This window comes from Vespa velutina, chromosome 2 (genome assembly GCF_912470025.1).
Source record: "Vespa velutina chromosome 2, iVesVel2.1, whole genome shotgun sequence".
Lineage (NCBI taxonomy): Eukaryota > Metazoa > Arthropoda > Insecta > Hymenoptera > Vespidae > Vespa > Vespa velutina.
Window position 1 is genome coordinate 752,501 of NC_062189.1, and position 12,500 is coordinate 765,000.

The 12,500-nt window shown below is 38.0% G+C and overlaps 1 long non-coding RNA gene across 7 annotated transcripts in view; it reads left to right on the forward strand.

Annotated features, from left to right (window-relative positions):
- Positions 1-12,500, forward strand: part of LOC124947314 — a 102,057-nt gene that overhangs the window by 85,479 nt on the left and 4,078 nt on the right. For 5 of the 7 annotated variants that reach the window (XR_007100368.1, XR_007100370.1, XR_007100369.1 and 2 more), the window contains one exon: positions 6,709-12,500. This exon is cut by the window's right edge and continues 1,866 nt beyond it. This is a non-coding gene — a long non-coding RNA (uncharacterized LOC124947314). The remainder of the gene's footprint in view (positions 1-6,708) is intronic. The other 2 variants (XR_007100367.1, XR_007100371.1) reach the window with 2 other exon arrangements.

Consider the following 12,500-nt stretch of genomic DNA (forward strand, 5'->3'; position numbering starts at 1 on the left):
TTATGCGAACAGCTAGTAACTATGTGAGGCTTACCTGTTGCCGCCGCCACCTCCACCTCTGCCGCCAATCCTCCCGTCGATGTATACCATTCTACTGTACTTTTCCATTCTCAAGAACGATTCGCAATAAGAGGGAAAAATTCCTTCTAATTACACTTTTGTTATTCTTTTTTTTTTTTTCTTTTTCTCTACTTTCTTTAATCTATTGGAAATAATCAGTTCTTTCAACCTAATAAAATCTTTTTCGCTGCCGTGCATTTATTTACACACACACATATGTATATATATATATATATATCACAAATAATTTGTATTATATAATTAATTTAATTTTATATATCTTCTGATACGTTATATCACAATACGTTTATATCTACAATATAATTAACTCTACTGCGATCGAATTTTATTTCGATATATTTTATCGCCGACCACAAGTCGAAGCGATAAAATATAAATATATTGCCGTATCGTGTATAATTAATTTGTATTTTGATTTTGGGGAGCTGCAAAAATTTGTTACCACGCCTCGGGAGATTGGAGAATAGCGAGTAGGGGTTCATGGGAGGGAACTGGTGGCTCAGCAGATTCTTCTCGTATTCCTCCTTCTCCTCCTTGAGAAGGTTAAATCCGTCAGTGTTACGAATTTTTGATAAGGAAAAAGAAGAAATAAACATCGATCGATTATACGCGCGTCGTAATCTGAAAATTTACCGAGTCAACATGGCATCCATCGCACAGAACGTATTTATTATGTTTTTTAGCGGTGAAAGTGGGAGGAGGAATTGAAAAGGGTCGAAGGTTCGATTAAAAATTCTTCTCATTCTACCATTTTGGTTCTTTCTTTCTCTCTCTCCCTCCCTTATATTTATTTATGTTTCTGATGCCCCTCGTCTCTTACATCGAACGAAAGAAATAAAATGAGAACGATTTGAAAAGTTGCAATCGGAAGTTTACGAAACAAGCGTTTCGCCGCAATGGAAACTTTCTCTCTCTCTCTGTCTCTCTCTCTTTCATTCGTTCGTTCGTTCGTTCGTTCGATGTTTCATTGGTGAAGCACGAAAGAAGCCGAGACTAATACCCCACGCTTCTTCGAGAATTTTCCCAATTAGCCGTTGAGGGCTGTTAGGAGAAAAGAAAGAAGGAAGGAAAGAAAAAAGGGAATAGCGTATACAATCCAACGGACGCACAAATACACAAACAAATAAAAACAGATACATAGAAACAGTTACAGAGACGGACAAACAGACGGCGCGTGCAATAATCCAGCTTCGTTACTCTAATCTCTCTCTCTCTCTCTCTCTCGGTAAATAAATAAAACGAATCTTTCATTCGATCTTATTTCTTTGAACTTAACGCCCGATCTTTTTTTTATAATTTTGTTTAGGATAGATATTTTTTTATTTTCTTTTTTTTCTTCTTCTTCTTCTTCCATGAACGAAAATAACTGATAAGAAACGAGACGGATAAAGAGACAGAGAGAGAGAGAGAGAGAGAGAGAGAGAGAGGAAGAATACTTGGAGTGTGAAAAGAGAGCACAACAGTTTTAAGTCAACGACGCCAACCGACATAATAATATCGCATTCGAATACAATGGCACGCTCATTAGCATTTCGTGGCCCCTTTCAGACTCTTGTCACCTTGGTTGACCCCTTTGAAACGTTTTCCCGACCGACGTATACGCATTTGTGGTTACCGTGAAACCTTTCTGCTAGATTTTTCTTTCTTTATCTCTTCTCTCTCTCTCTCTCTCTCTCTCTCTCTCTCTCTCTCTCTCTCTCTCTCTCTCTCTTTCGCTTTTATCGGATCGATCTCCTTCCAAGTTTCTTCGAGCAGCTGCTTTGCTATAAGAAAAGAACCGATCTTCTTCTCTATGTATGTACATATGTATGTATATATGTATGTATGTATGAGCTTTTTCCTCACCTTGTTCGAAAATTCCAAAAAAAAATAGTCGGATAAAAAACTCGGAAAAAAAGAGAGAGGGTGTAGAGAGAGAGAGAGAGAGAGAGAGAGAGAAAGTGAGAATTTATTCTTTTTATTCTTGTTGCTCTTCTTCTTGTTCTTCTTATTCGTCTTCGTCCTTCAACATTCAGTACTTAACTCCCGTCTCTTTCGCTGATTCTTTACAAGTTCCTCCGCAATTTCGTATTTTCTCGCGAATTATGCTAATTAGCGTACTCGGTCTAGTAGCTGGTGCAAAACTGAACTACTACGAGCGGTTTTCGTGGTTATACGCAGTGTTGTGTAGTATAGTGGCGTTATTTCGACCAGAGAAAATGTAGTACCGAGTAAGAAATAAAGAAAGGAAGAAAGAAAGAGAGAGAGAAGAGTTTGGAAGGGTTGGAAGGGAGAGGAGAAGGAGGCCTCCAGCGTTAATTTGTCTCGGTGGAAAGAGAAGATAAAAAGAAAAGAGATTAAAAAAAAAAAAAAGGAGAGAAAAAAGGAAAGAAAGAAGAGCAGCAAAAGCGAGGAGAGCGAAAAGAATCGATTTATCCGACCTTCTCTCTCTCTCTCTCTCTCTCTCTCTCTTTCTCTCTCTCTCTGTCTCTCTCTGTCTCTCTCGTGAGTGAGCAAGCAAGATCCTTTGTGACGATGCTCGACTTGCCTCGAGACAAATTGGAAATGACGATCATGGTACGATGAAAAAATATTAAAAAAAAAATATGTATGTATATATATATATATGTATATAAATAAATAAATAAAAGTGCAGTGGATCGTCATGAGTTTAAAAAAGAAAAAAAAAATACAAGTGTACACAGTGTGTGTGTGATGATCATATATCGATTATGTGTATGTATCTATATATATATATATTTATAGACGTATATATATATGTCTAAAATATTAAACATGTTCATTGTTTCTAAAGAAACGTTCGTCTATTTTATTATTATTATTATTATTACTATTATTATTATTATCTTCTTTTTATTCGACGAGAATTTCACAAGTAAAATTAGATCTCGCGGATATACATAAGGATAAAACAAAAATATGATAGGAGGAGTTTGAACGATAAAATAATAAAAAGGAAAATAAAAACACACACATACAGAAAATATGTAGAGACTATCGTTCCTCACCATTATAGTGAATAATTAAATTCCACAGGAATCCATATATATAATAAAAGAAAAGAAAAAAAAAAGAAAAAAAAAAGAAAAAAGAAAAGAAAAAACGCGTGATGAAAATTGGTACTATTTTTTTGTTCGGTCGCAAGAGAGAGATAGAGAGTGAGGAGAAAGTAGGAGGCGTTCGCACCTCGATCGTTGCGAATAATGATGAAACGTATGAATGCAATAAAAAAAAGAAAGAATAAAAAGAAGTGAAAAAAAAAGAGGGAGGAGTACGAGGATGAGAATGAGGAAGAAGTGTGAGAGAGAGAGAGAGAGAGGGAGAGGAGAGGAGAGGGAGGGTTCGATATCTTGTTAACGAGACAGTAATGTGCGACGGGCCGAGCCAATAATTTCAATCTACTGATTGGAGGAAAGAGATGATATATCGAGTACAGTACGGTATCAGGTAAAAGAGGAAAAGGTGATAAGAGGAAGAGTGGTAGAAGAGGACGAGGAAGAGGAGGGCAAAAGGGCCCGAAACGTGAAAAGGGTCGGATCGAGTCGCATCGCGTCGCGAATATCCGCGTGTTTTCATGCGAGTAAGGTATCATCGTCGTCGGGCAATGGGCCGCCTCTTCAACCCAACCACGTTCTACAAACGATGAAGAGGAAGAGGAGGAGGAGCAGAGATAGAGAGAGTAGGACGGAGAAAGGGAAAGAGAACCCTTTTATCTTTTCGAATGTACTGTGACATCACGCGCAAATACGTCAACTCGACGAGTTCAGAATTATCGGCCCTTTCGATTCCACTCCTCCTCCTCTTTCTCCCCCCCCCCTCTTTCTCCCCCCCCCTCTCTCTCTCTCTCTCTCTCTCTATGTCTCTATCTTCTTGTTCTACTTTCAACTAATTCGTGGGGAACGTGGATAATAAAAAAAAAGAGGAGATAAAAATGTGAAGTGATACGAGATATATTCTCTCAGTTACATTGATTAATCTTTTTTTTCTGTTTTTTCTTTTTTTTTTTTTTTTTTTTTTTTTTTTTTTTTTTTTTTTTTTTTTTTGCGATTTACCTAAAGAGAAATTCGATATATCATCTATCTTAAATGATTATTCATATTGATTTATCAATATTCTTTTCTTTTTTCCTTTGATTATTATCGTACTGGCCTCGAAAATTCCTTTTTCTTTCTTTTTGTTTTTTCTCTAAAGATTTTTTGAAACTAATACCTTCTTCTTTTTCTTTTTCCGATCGTAAATCAACGAGTTTTTAAGAATTTTTACACTCATGTCAGAGGGGAGAGGGAGGGAAGTATTATATCACATATAATAATTATAAATCTCTCGATTGTATTTTTTCTTATCATTTTCTTATCAGGGAGTATAGATATCTTCTTCGAAATATATTATCTCCTACGGAAGTAAATGATCTCGAAGTTTTTGTCTTCTTCGATATTATAAAACGACGAAGGCGTTTCAATGGTGCGAAAAGCCATAAGAAGGGCGAGGGCTCTCATTATCGTATCGACTTGGGAAATCGGTATTATCGTTATCATCTCCTTCGGTTCTTACCGTAATCAGAGCAATGGCGACAACGTCGTCGTCGTCGTCGTCTCGGGATTACCAAATCCGCGCGTCATTAGCTACAAAATTCGTATTCCCCTTGAGAGAGAACGATGAGATTGCTAGAATGGACGAAGAAAATAATTCGTAAAAAAGGAAAAAAGATAAGATTGCAGATTTTATTTAAATAAATGTGTATATGTGTATATATATATATATATATATATATAAATTCTTAGATAATCAAGGTATATATCTTCCTTATCGATTTTTTTCTCATTCAATTATATCCATTATCACAAATACAATAAATAAATAAATATATATACGTATGTGTGTGTGTGCGTGTGTATATATATATAAAGTAATACTTTTAGGAAAAGTTTTAACGAGCACGTAGATCATTTTCTATAAAAGTGATCTGTTTGGTGGGTTTGGGATTGGGGTTTGCGTTCTTTCGCCATTAAATCCACACAGGATGTCCGTTCGAAGTTGTCCCGCCAGGATGGATAATCAAAACGGTCGGGTCATTGGAAATCCCTGGAGAAAGAGAGAGAGAGAGAGAGAGAGAGAGAGAGAGAATATCGCACGGTTGTGTAAATAGAAAAGGATGAGTCGGCTTGGCGGGCAGGAGGGAGAGAGAGGGATCGTCCATGAAACAACCGCTTTATCTCTTTCTCTCTCTCTCTATCTCTCTATCCATCTATCTCTTTCTCTTCCCTCGTACATGTGGATGGTTTCTGAGGGATGAGGAGGGAGCTAGAAGAAAAAAATAAAGAGGGTGAAAGAGGAATGGGAGAAAGGAAAGGAAAAAAGAAAAAAAGAAAGAGAGGGTGGAAGGGAGAGAATATGGTGAGAGAACACGTGCAGGGCGCATATGGGGTCTCGAAACCAGTAACCTTGACCCTCTCCTACGCTTTAGCTGCGACCCGCTTCTTTCTCTCTCTCTCTCTCTCTCTCTCTCTCTCTCTCTCTCTCTCTAATCACCATGGAAAATGATTCTATTCTGTTGGAAAAAGAGAAAGAGAGATAGAGAGAGTGAGAGAGACATGCGGATAGTTTAATAAAGATACTGTTTATGATTTGGTTCATTCCAAGACGAAAGATAGAAGAAGGAGGGGATAATAGTAGTAGAATACGAAAACTAAACGAAAAGTACTAAGTAGTATTTTTAATTGTTAACTCATAATCCGTATTAGTGATAGACAATTAAATTATTATTTACATGATCGAAAATTATACTTAGTTAAATATTATTACACGATTGATCCTCTTGTAAGGTTAGGCGTTTCCATGGTGAATTCAAGGTTTTCTCTCAGTCAGTGTTACTTTCTTTCGGAATTCGAGGGTTCTTCCTTTCTTTCTTTTTTATTTATTTTTTTTTTCTTTTCTTTTCTTTTCTTTTCTTCGAATAGAACAAGTTAAACGTATATTTATTGTAAGTAAAGAAAAAATTACTGTAAGTTGAGAAAAAAAGTCCTTTGAAAAGGCCAGTCAATGGACTATTACCATCACTATTACTATTATCCTCTCGATGTCCTTACTATATTTACTAAGAATTCTCTACTTTTCTAGTTAATATAAATAAATGTTATGGAGTTTCAGGTCGAAGTATATATTTTTGGTCATAAACGAGAGATCGCGAAAGTTCGCCGAGGACGTATGTAAGTACGTAAGCGTCGGTGCGAGACAAAAATGGTGTCTTGCTAAGATCTTTCCATCGATGGAAGAAGAAAGAGAGAGAGAGAGAGAGAGAGAGAGAGAGAGAGAGAGAGAGATGGATAGGTGGATGGATAGATGGAGAAGAAGGTCATCCTTCTCGTCGTAGATTATAACTCCTTCCTTCTTTTCACTTAGTCGATGGAAAGCTATTAGTACGAAATTAAAAACCTCTCACTTTTGCAATTATTATGAAAGAGAGAGAGAGAGAGAGAGAGAGAGAAAAAGTAAAGAAAGAAAGAAAGAGAGAAGGTCTTTTCTCTTTTCTCCCATTATTCTGGAATTTCTATCTTATTTCAAGTAGTACCATCACCTTTCTCTTATATTTTTCTGTCTGTTCTAACAAAACGTTTCTTTTCCTTGCAGAACTCTAGAAGAAGAAGAAAAGAAAAGAAAAGAAGATGACTTGAACTGACCGACATGGACCTGAAGGTTACAGTTACGGATCAGTCAGGCCATGACCATAGTTGAAGAATCGGAGGAATACCATCGAGTACTTGGAAGTCGGTCTTTTGTGCGAACACGTGCAAACTATCGGCAGCAGACATACATATTTTCCTTCCTCTTTCCTTTTTCATTCTATCTATTTATCTATTTATCTATTTATCTATTTATCTATCTCTTTCGTTTTGAGTTCTTTCCTCTCCCTTAATCTCAATCTGAGAACTCAACTTGAACGGAAGTGTTTTGAAAAAAGAAAAAAAAAATTATCAAAAGAAAAGAGAAAAAAGAAAGACGAATAAAAAGAAGTACAGAGGCATCACGTAATTTTGAAGATATATATATATATATATCAAATTTTTTCTGGAAAAATCGGACAAATCATTTTTTGTGTTACAGTCCCTCTCACAGAATGAACGTTAAGTCTGAGAACACCGACTTTGCCGGATTCGTTCGTCTCGTAAATCGTAAGACTGTCTCTAGCTGTAGTAATTCTTAAAAAGAGAAAAAGAAAACTAGATGGAGAGAGGGTGTTGGTGGTGGTGATGGTGATAGTAGATGGGAGATAGTGGTGGTAGTAGTAGTAGTAGTAGTAGTAGTAGTAGTAGTAGTAGTAGTAGTAGTAGTAGTAGTTGGAGTTTTAGCGAGACAAACGTACCTGAGAATTCTTCTTAAGACGGTTCGCACTTTACGGGCATGCTCGTCTCACTCTTTGCTCGGTAATGGAGAATCCCCGTCCTCCTTTTTCCCTCCCTTTCTCCTCCCTCTCTCTCTCTTTCTCTCTGTTTCTCTTTCTTTCTCTTTCCCTCCGTTGGAGGAATTAATTTGGTGCTAACGCCAGGACCAACCCCTTGCTCCTTTTGCTCTGATATCGGTCTTCTCTCTCTCTCTCTCTCTCTCTCTCTCTCTCTCTCTCTCTCTCTCTCTCTCTCTCTCTCTCTCTCTCTCTCTCTCTCTCTCTCTCTCTCTCGCTCATTTTATAGTCGAGGCGTTGGTAACAACTCCGACGAGCTTTCGTTTGACTTTTTACCTCGCTGAGATGTTTTAACTCAACGCAGAGAGAGAGAGAGAGAGAGAGAGAGAGAGCCCTCTTTTTCTTCTTCTTCTTTCTTCTAACTCAACGAAATTGTCTTATAAATTTTTCTTCCATTTCTCTCTCTCTCTCTCTCTCTCTCCCCCTCTCTCCTTTTCTTCGCTGAGAGGAAACCTCTTTCCTCTACGAATAAAGACTCTGCCAACTTTCTTCTTCTTCTTCTTCTTCTTCTTCTTCGTCATATTTTAGTTTGGGAAAATAGGATCGATGGAACGTCCGTAAGTACATACGTACTTACGTCTTCTTTTAAAAGAAATTTATACAGATTTCGTTACATACATACATATATATATATATATATAGCGTATTTAATTTCATTACTTTTCGTAAATTAAATTTCATGTACGACGTGGTGGATTAGAATATTCGCATGGATCTTTTTTTCTTTTTTAGAACACACACACACACACATATATATATATATATAGTAGTAAGTACCTTTTGGGTTGGTTTACAGCTCTCCAGGTTTTCTCTCGATGCTCTGGAGAAGAACTAGAAGGACTGGTGGTTGTATATGAGGCGGAATGGGTAGAAATAGACGGAGGGGTAAGAAGACGAGAACTACGAGGGTCCTGCGAAATTCTTACGACACGGGGTTGCCCCTTCCGTCTCCCCTATCCCACCATTCTCTCTCCCTCTCTCTTTTTCTCTCTCTGTGCGTCTAAAGTCCTGCACTCACTTTTCTTCTTCTTCCTCCTCTCCGTCTTTCTTTATTCACGTCCCTTCGTGTTGCGCCCTACTCTTCTTTTCCCTTCCCTTCCCTCTCCTCCCATTCTCTTCTCTTACGTTTTCTAGAGGACACGAGAGAGAGACAGACAGACAGAGAAAGAGAGAGAGAGAAAACGGTAAAAAGGATGGGTTAGAAAGCATAAGCTCGTACGAGAAGAAAGATGAAAGAAAAAGAAGAAAGAAAAAAGCGAGAGAGAGAGAGAGAGAGAGAGAGAGAGAGAGAGAGAGTGAGTGACCGTTAGGGAAAAAAGGACTATAATAATAGAAAGAAGACGTAGAGAGTAGGACGTGTTCAAAGATGGCGCGTAGAGGGCACGCGCGTCGCAATAGAATGACGATGAAGAGCGGTGGTAGTGGCGCGGTAGTGGGGTGGTGTCGGTGGCAATGATGATGGTGATGCTGGAGTGGGGAGGATAGAAGCTGACCCCCCACCAAGTAGCACACGGCAGTGCTTGAAGCCGGGCGAAGGCGAACGAGCGAGTTAGTCGCGCGCCGAACCTCCTCCGTATAACTTCGTCGTATTTCGTGTTTTCTCGGAAATTATTTCTATCTCTCTCTCTCTCTCTCTATCTATATCTATCTATATATATATGTATATATATATATATATATATCTATTCATCATCTCTTTCTCTCTTTTGTGTATGTTCTATGATACTTTCGATCGCGTCCGGTATATCTTCAAGATATTAAAATTCCGCTCTCTTTCTGTGCGTTTTTGTTCCTCTTGTGCGATCGACCGTAACAAAAAGAAATCTTCGAGAAAATAATATTTTTACCTTAGCAGGAAACAAGCAAGCACCAGAAGCAGCAGCTTTCTCTGTATTTCTATTATTCCCGTTGGAAATAATAGGCACGTTTTTTTTTTTCTTTTCTCTCTTTATTTTCTTTTTTTTTTTTTTTTTTGTTTTTCTTTTTCGTTTTTTTTTTTTTCTTTTTTTTTGTTTTATTTCGCGCGTGTTATATGTGTGTGTACGTGCGTGTGCTTACGTAATCCTCCCGATAAGACTATCTCTACATCGAATTATAGACGCTTTCCTCGGTTACAATCGATTAATCGATTTTGTTCGGTAAGAGTTAAAAAGAGTCACGATTATTTTCGCGGGCTTTTTCTTTTTTTCTTTCCCTTTCTCTCTCTCTCTCTCTCTCTCTCCCTCTCTTTCTCTTCATATTACGTTGTGTAATCATTGACGAAGGAAGAGACAACAAAAGAGAGAGAGAGAGAGAGAGAGAGAGAGTTTTATCGTGACTACAATTTTTATTCCATATAATAGTTATGCAAAATTGGTTGAAAGAATTAGAGAGAGAGAAAGAGAGAGAGAGAGAGAGAAATATGGTCGTCATTGGTACATCTTGTCGCGTATTTTCGGCGACTGAGATCGATCGACGCCGGCTTTTCTCTCTTCTCTCTTTTCTCTCTCTCTTTCTCTCTTATTTCCTTCATCTCTTATTATCTATTTTCTTTCTCCACTACTTTTGTATTCGCGCGCGCACTCGCCATGTGACTGAAAAGTTTCTTCCCCCCTCCCCCTCTAAGGGAGATCTGAAAATGTTGTCTCTCTTCAATTCCCATTTTCTCTCTCTCTCTCTCTCTCTCTCTCTCTCTCTTTCTGAAACACACACACACACATACAAACACACTCTTTCAACCGTCTTCTTTCTTCTTCGAGCTTCGCGAATTTGGATTACTGGCGCAGGGAGAATAAATTTGCATAATTATTCCGTTCGCTATTGGACGGATGGACGTTTCTCCTCCTCTTTCTTCTCCTTTTTCTGTTCGTCGTCAATTTAGTCGTCGTCAGATTTTTCTTACAAATGTGTGCCTGGAGTATATATATATATATATATATATATATATCATGTATTTATATATATATATTTCTGTTAGTTGGTAACCTGTGTAATATTCTCTTCGTGTAGAACGAGATTGGAACATATCACTTTCAGTGTTGAGATTTCTTACTGCGCGAACCCGATAAAAGATATACTTACACAGATACATACCTAGATATATACTTTTGAAGGATCGGAAAGTGTGAAAAAAAGAAGAAGGGAAGAAAAAAAGAAAAGAACGGAAAAGAAGAAGAAGAATACACGGTGAGACACGAAACGAGTGAGGGAAAAAAAAATCATTTTTGTCGACAAACTAACGAAGCTCTCTTCTTACAGAATAAGCACGTTTCTCTTTTCCTCCCTCTCTCTCTCTCTCTCTCTCTGTCTCTGTCTCTGTCTCTCTCTATGTCTGTCTATTTGTCTCTGTCTCTCTTTCATGGAAGAGAGCTTTTTCTAACAAGAAAGTCGACAGAGCGCGAGAGTATAGTAACAGCAGCCGCAGCACAGCAGCAGGCAGCACGTCTTCGTCTCCTCATCGGCGTTTGTGTTTCGGCTCGAATGTAAAAATAAAAGGAAGAGAAACGAACCGCGGCGTCTCAAGGCTAACGCCTCGCGTATTTGCTTCCTCCATCTCTCTCTTGTTCGTTCGTTCGCTCTATTCGGTATCGCTGTTCTTTTATCCGGTCTCGTGCCACCATTCTCGGTACCACTCGAGTGTATACGAATTGATACGAATATTTCTCGTACACCCTATATATATATATATATATATATATATATATATATATATATATATATATATAGTATTTCTTGAAGAAGTTGAAAGTTTTATGTGGTGTAAAAGGTATATGTATCTCATACTTAACCTCGGCCTCTTTATGAGACATTTTTTTTTATATCATTGCATTATATTAGACGGGTATTATCGGTAAAAGAAAAAAAAAAAAAAAAAAAAAGAAAACGAAGTTTTTAATCTCGCGCATGGTTTCTTTCACTTCTTTTTTTGTTTCTTTATTTTATTTTATTTTATTTTTTTTTTTTTTTTTGTAATTAAGAGCGATAACCATCTCGAAATGAGATAAAATTTGGTCCTGTTTTCGACAGACAATAAATGAAATACGGATAGAGAGGATATTATTATTCAAGGAAAAACATGAACTTTGTATTGTTTGATCAATTCCGATAGTGTAGTTTGCTGTGCAGTGTAGAGAATATTCATTCGAACCGATCGAAAATAGTAAAAAGGAATGGAAACGTGTGTGTATGTGTGTGTGTGTGTGGAGTAAAAAAGAGAAGACCGGACGGACAGATAGATAGGTGTAGATAGATGGATTTATGTGTAGATCGATAAAAAGAAAAAAAAGAAAAGAAGGTGCGCTGGGTGGTCTCTCTTTCTCACTCACCTTTCAGGAGCTGTTTTCTCGAGACGAGAAGAATTTCATGGTGCGAATCGCGAAGCAGGACGAGAACGGTGCGGTTGAAAGAAGGAGAAGAGTGTAGAGAGGAGCGGTGAGGAGAAAGAGAGAGAAAGAGCGAGGAGACGGTAGTAGGAAAGGGGAAGGTGGGAGGTAGAAGAGATGGTAAAGAAGGAGGAGGAGGAGGGGTGGTTTGAGACGCGGCTTTTCTCGACGTTGGGTATAAATATAGTCGGTCGATGGTGGTGGTTCTTCGTCTCCCTCACCTAACGTTTCCTCGATGTATTGCCACGGAAATTGGCTCTCTGTGGAAGCGAGAAAGAAATAGAGAGAAAGAAGGAGAAACACAGAGTGAGCGTGAGAGAAAGAGAAAGAAGATAAGAAGGTTCGTATCGCGGTGATACACGAGCCACGAAACTCGTTCTTTTGAATTAGGAAAACGCGTGATTATTTTTCTCTCTTTTACGAAGTAAGAGAAGGGAGGAGGAGGAGGAGAGAGAGAGAGAGACACAAGCAGAATGAAAAATACGTTGGAAATGAGAGAAAGACTGTGAAGGAAACAACAACAAGGAAAAAAAGGATCACGTGAGTTATTCGTGCGCGAGTCCCCTCTCTCTCTCTTTCAATGGTTTTACCTTTCAGTTGCA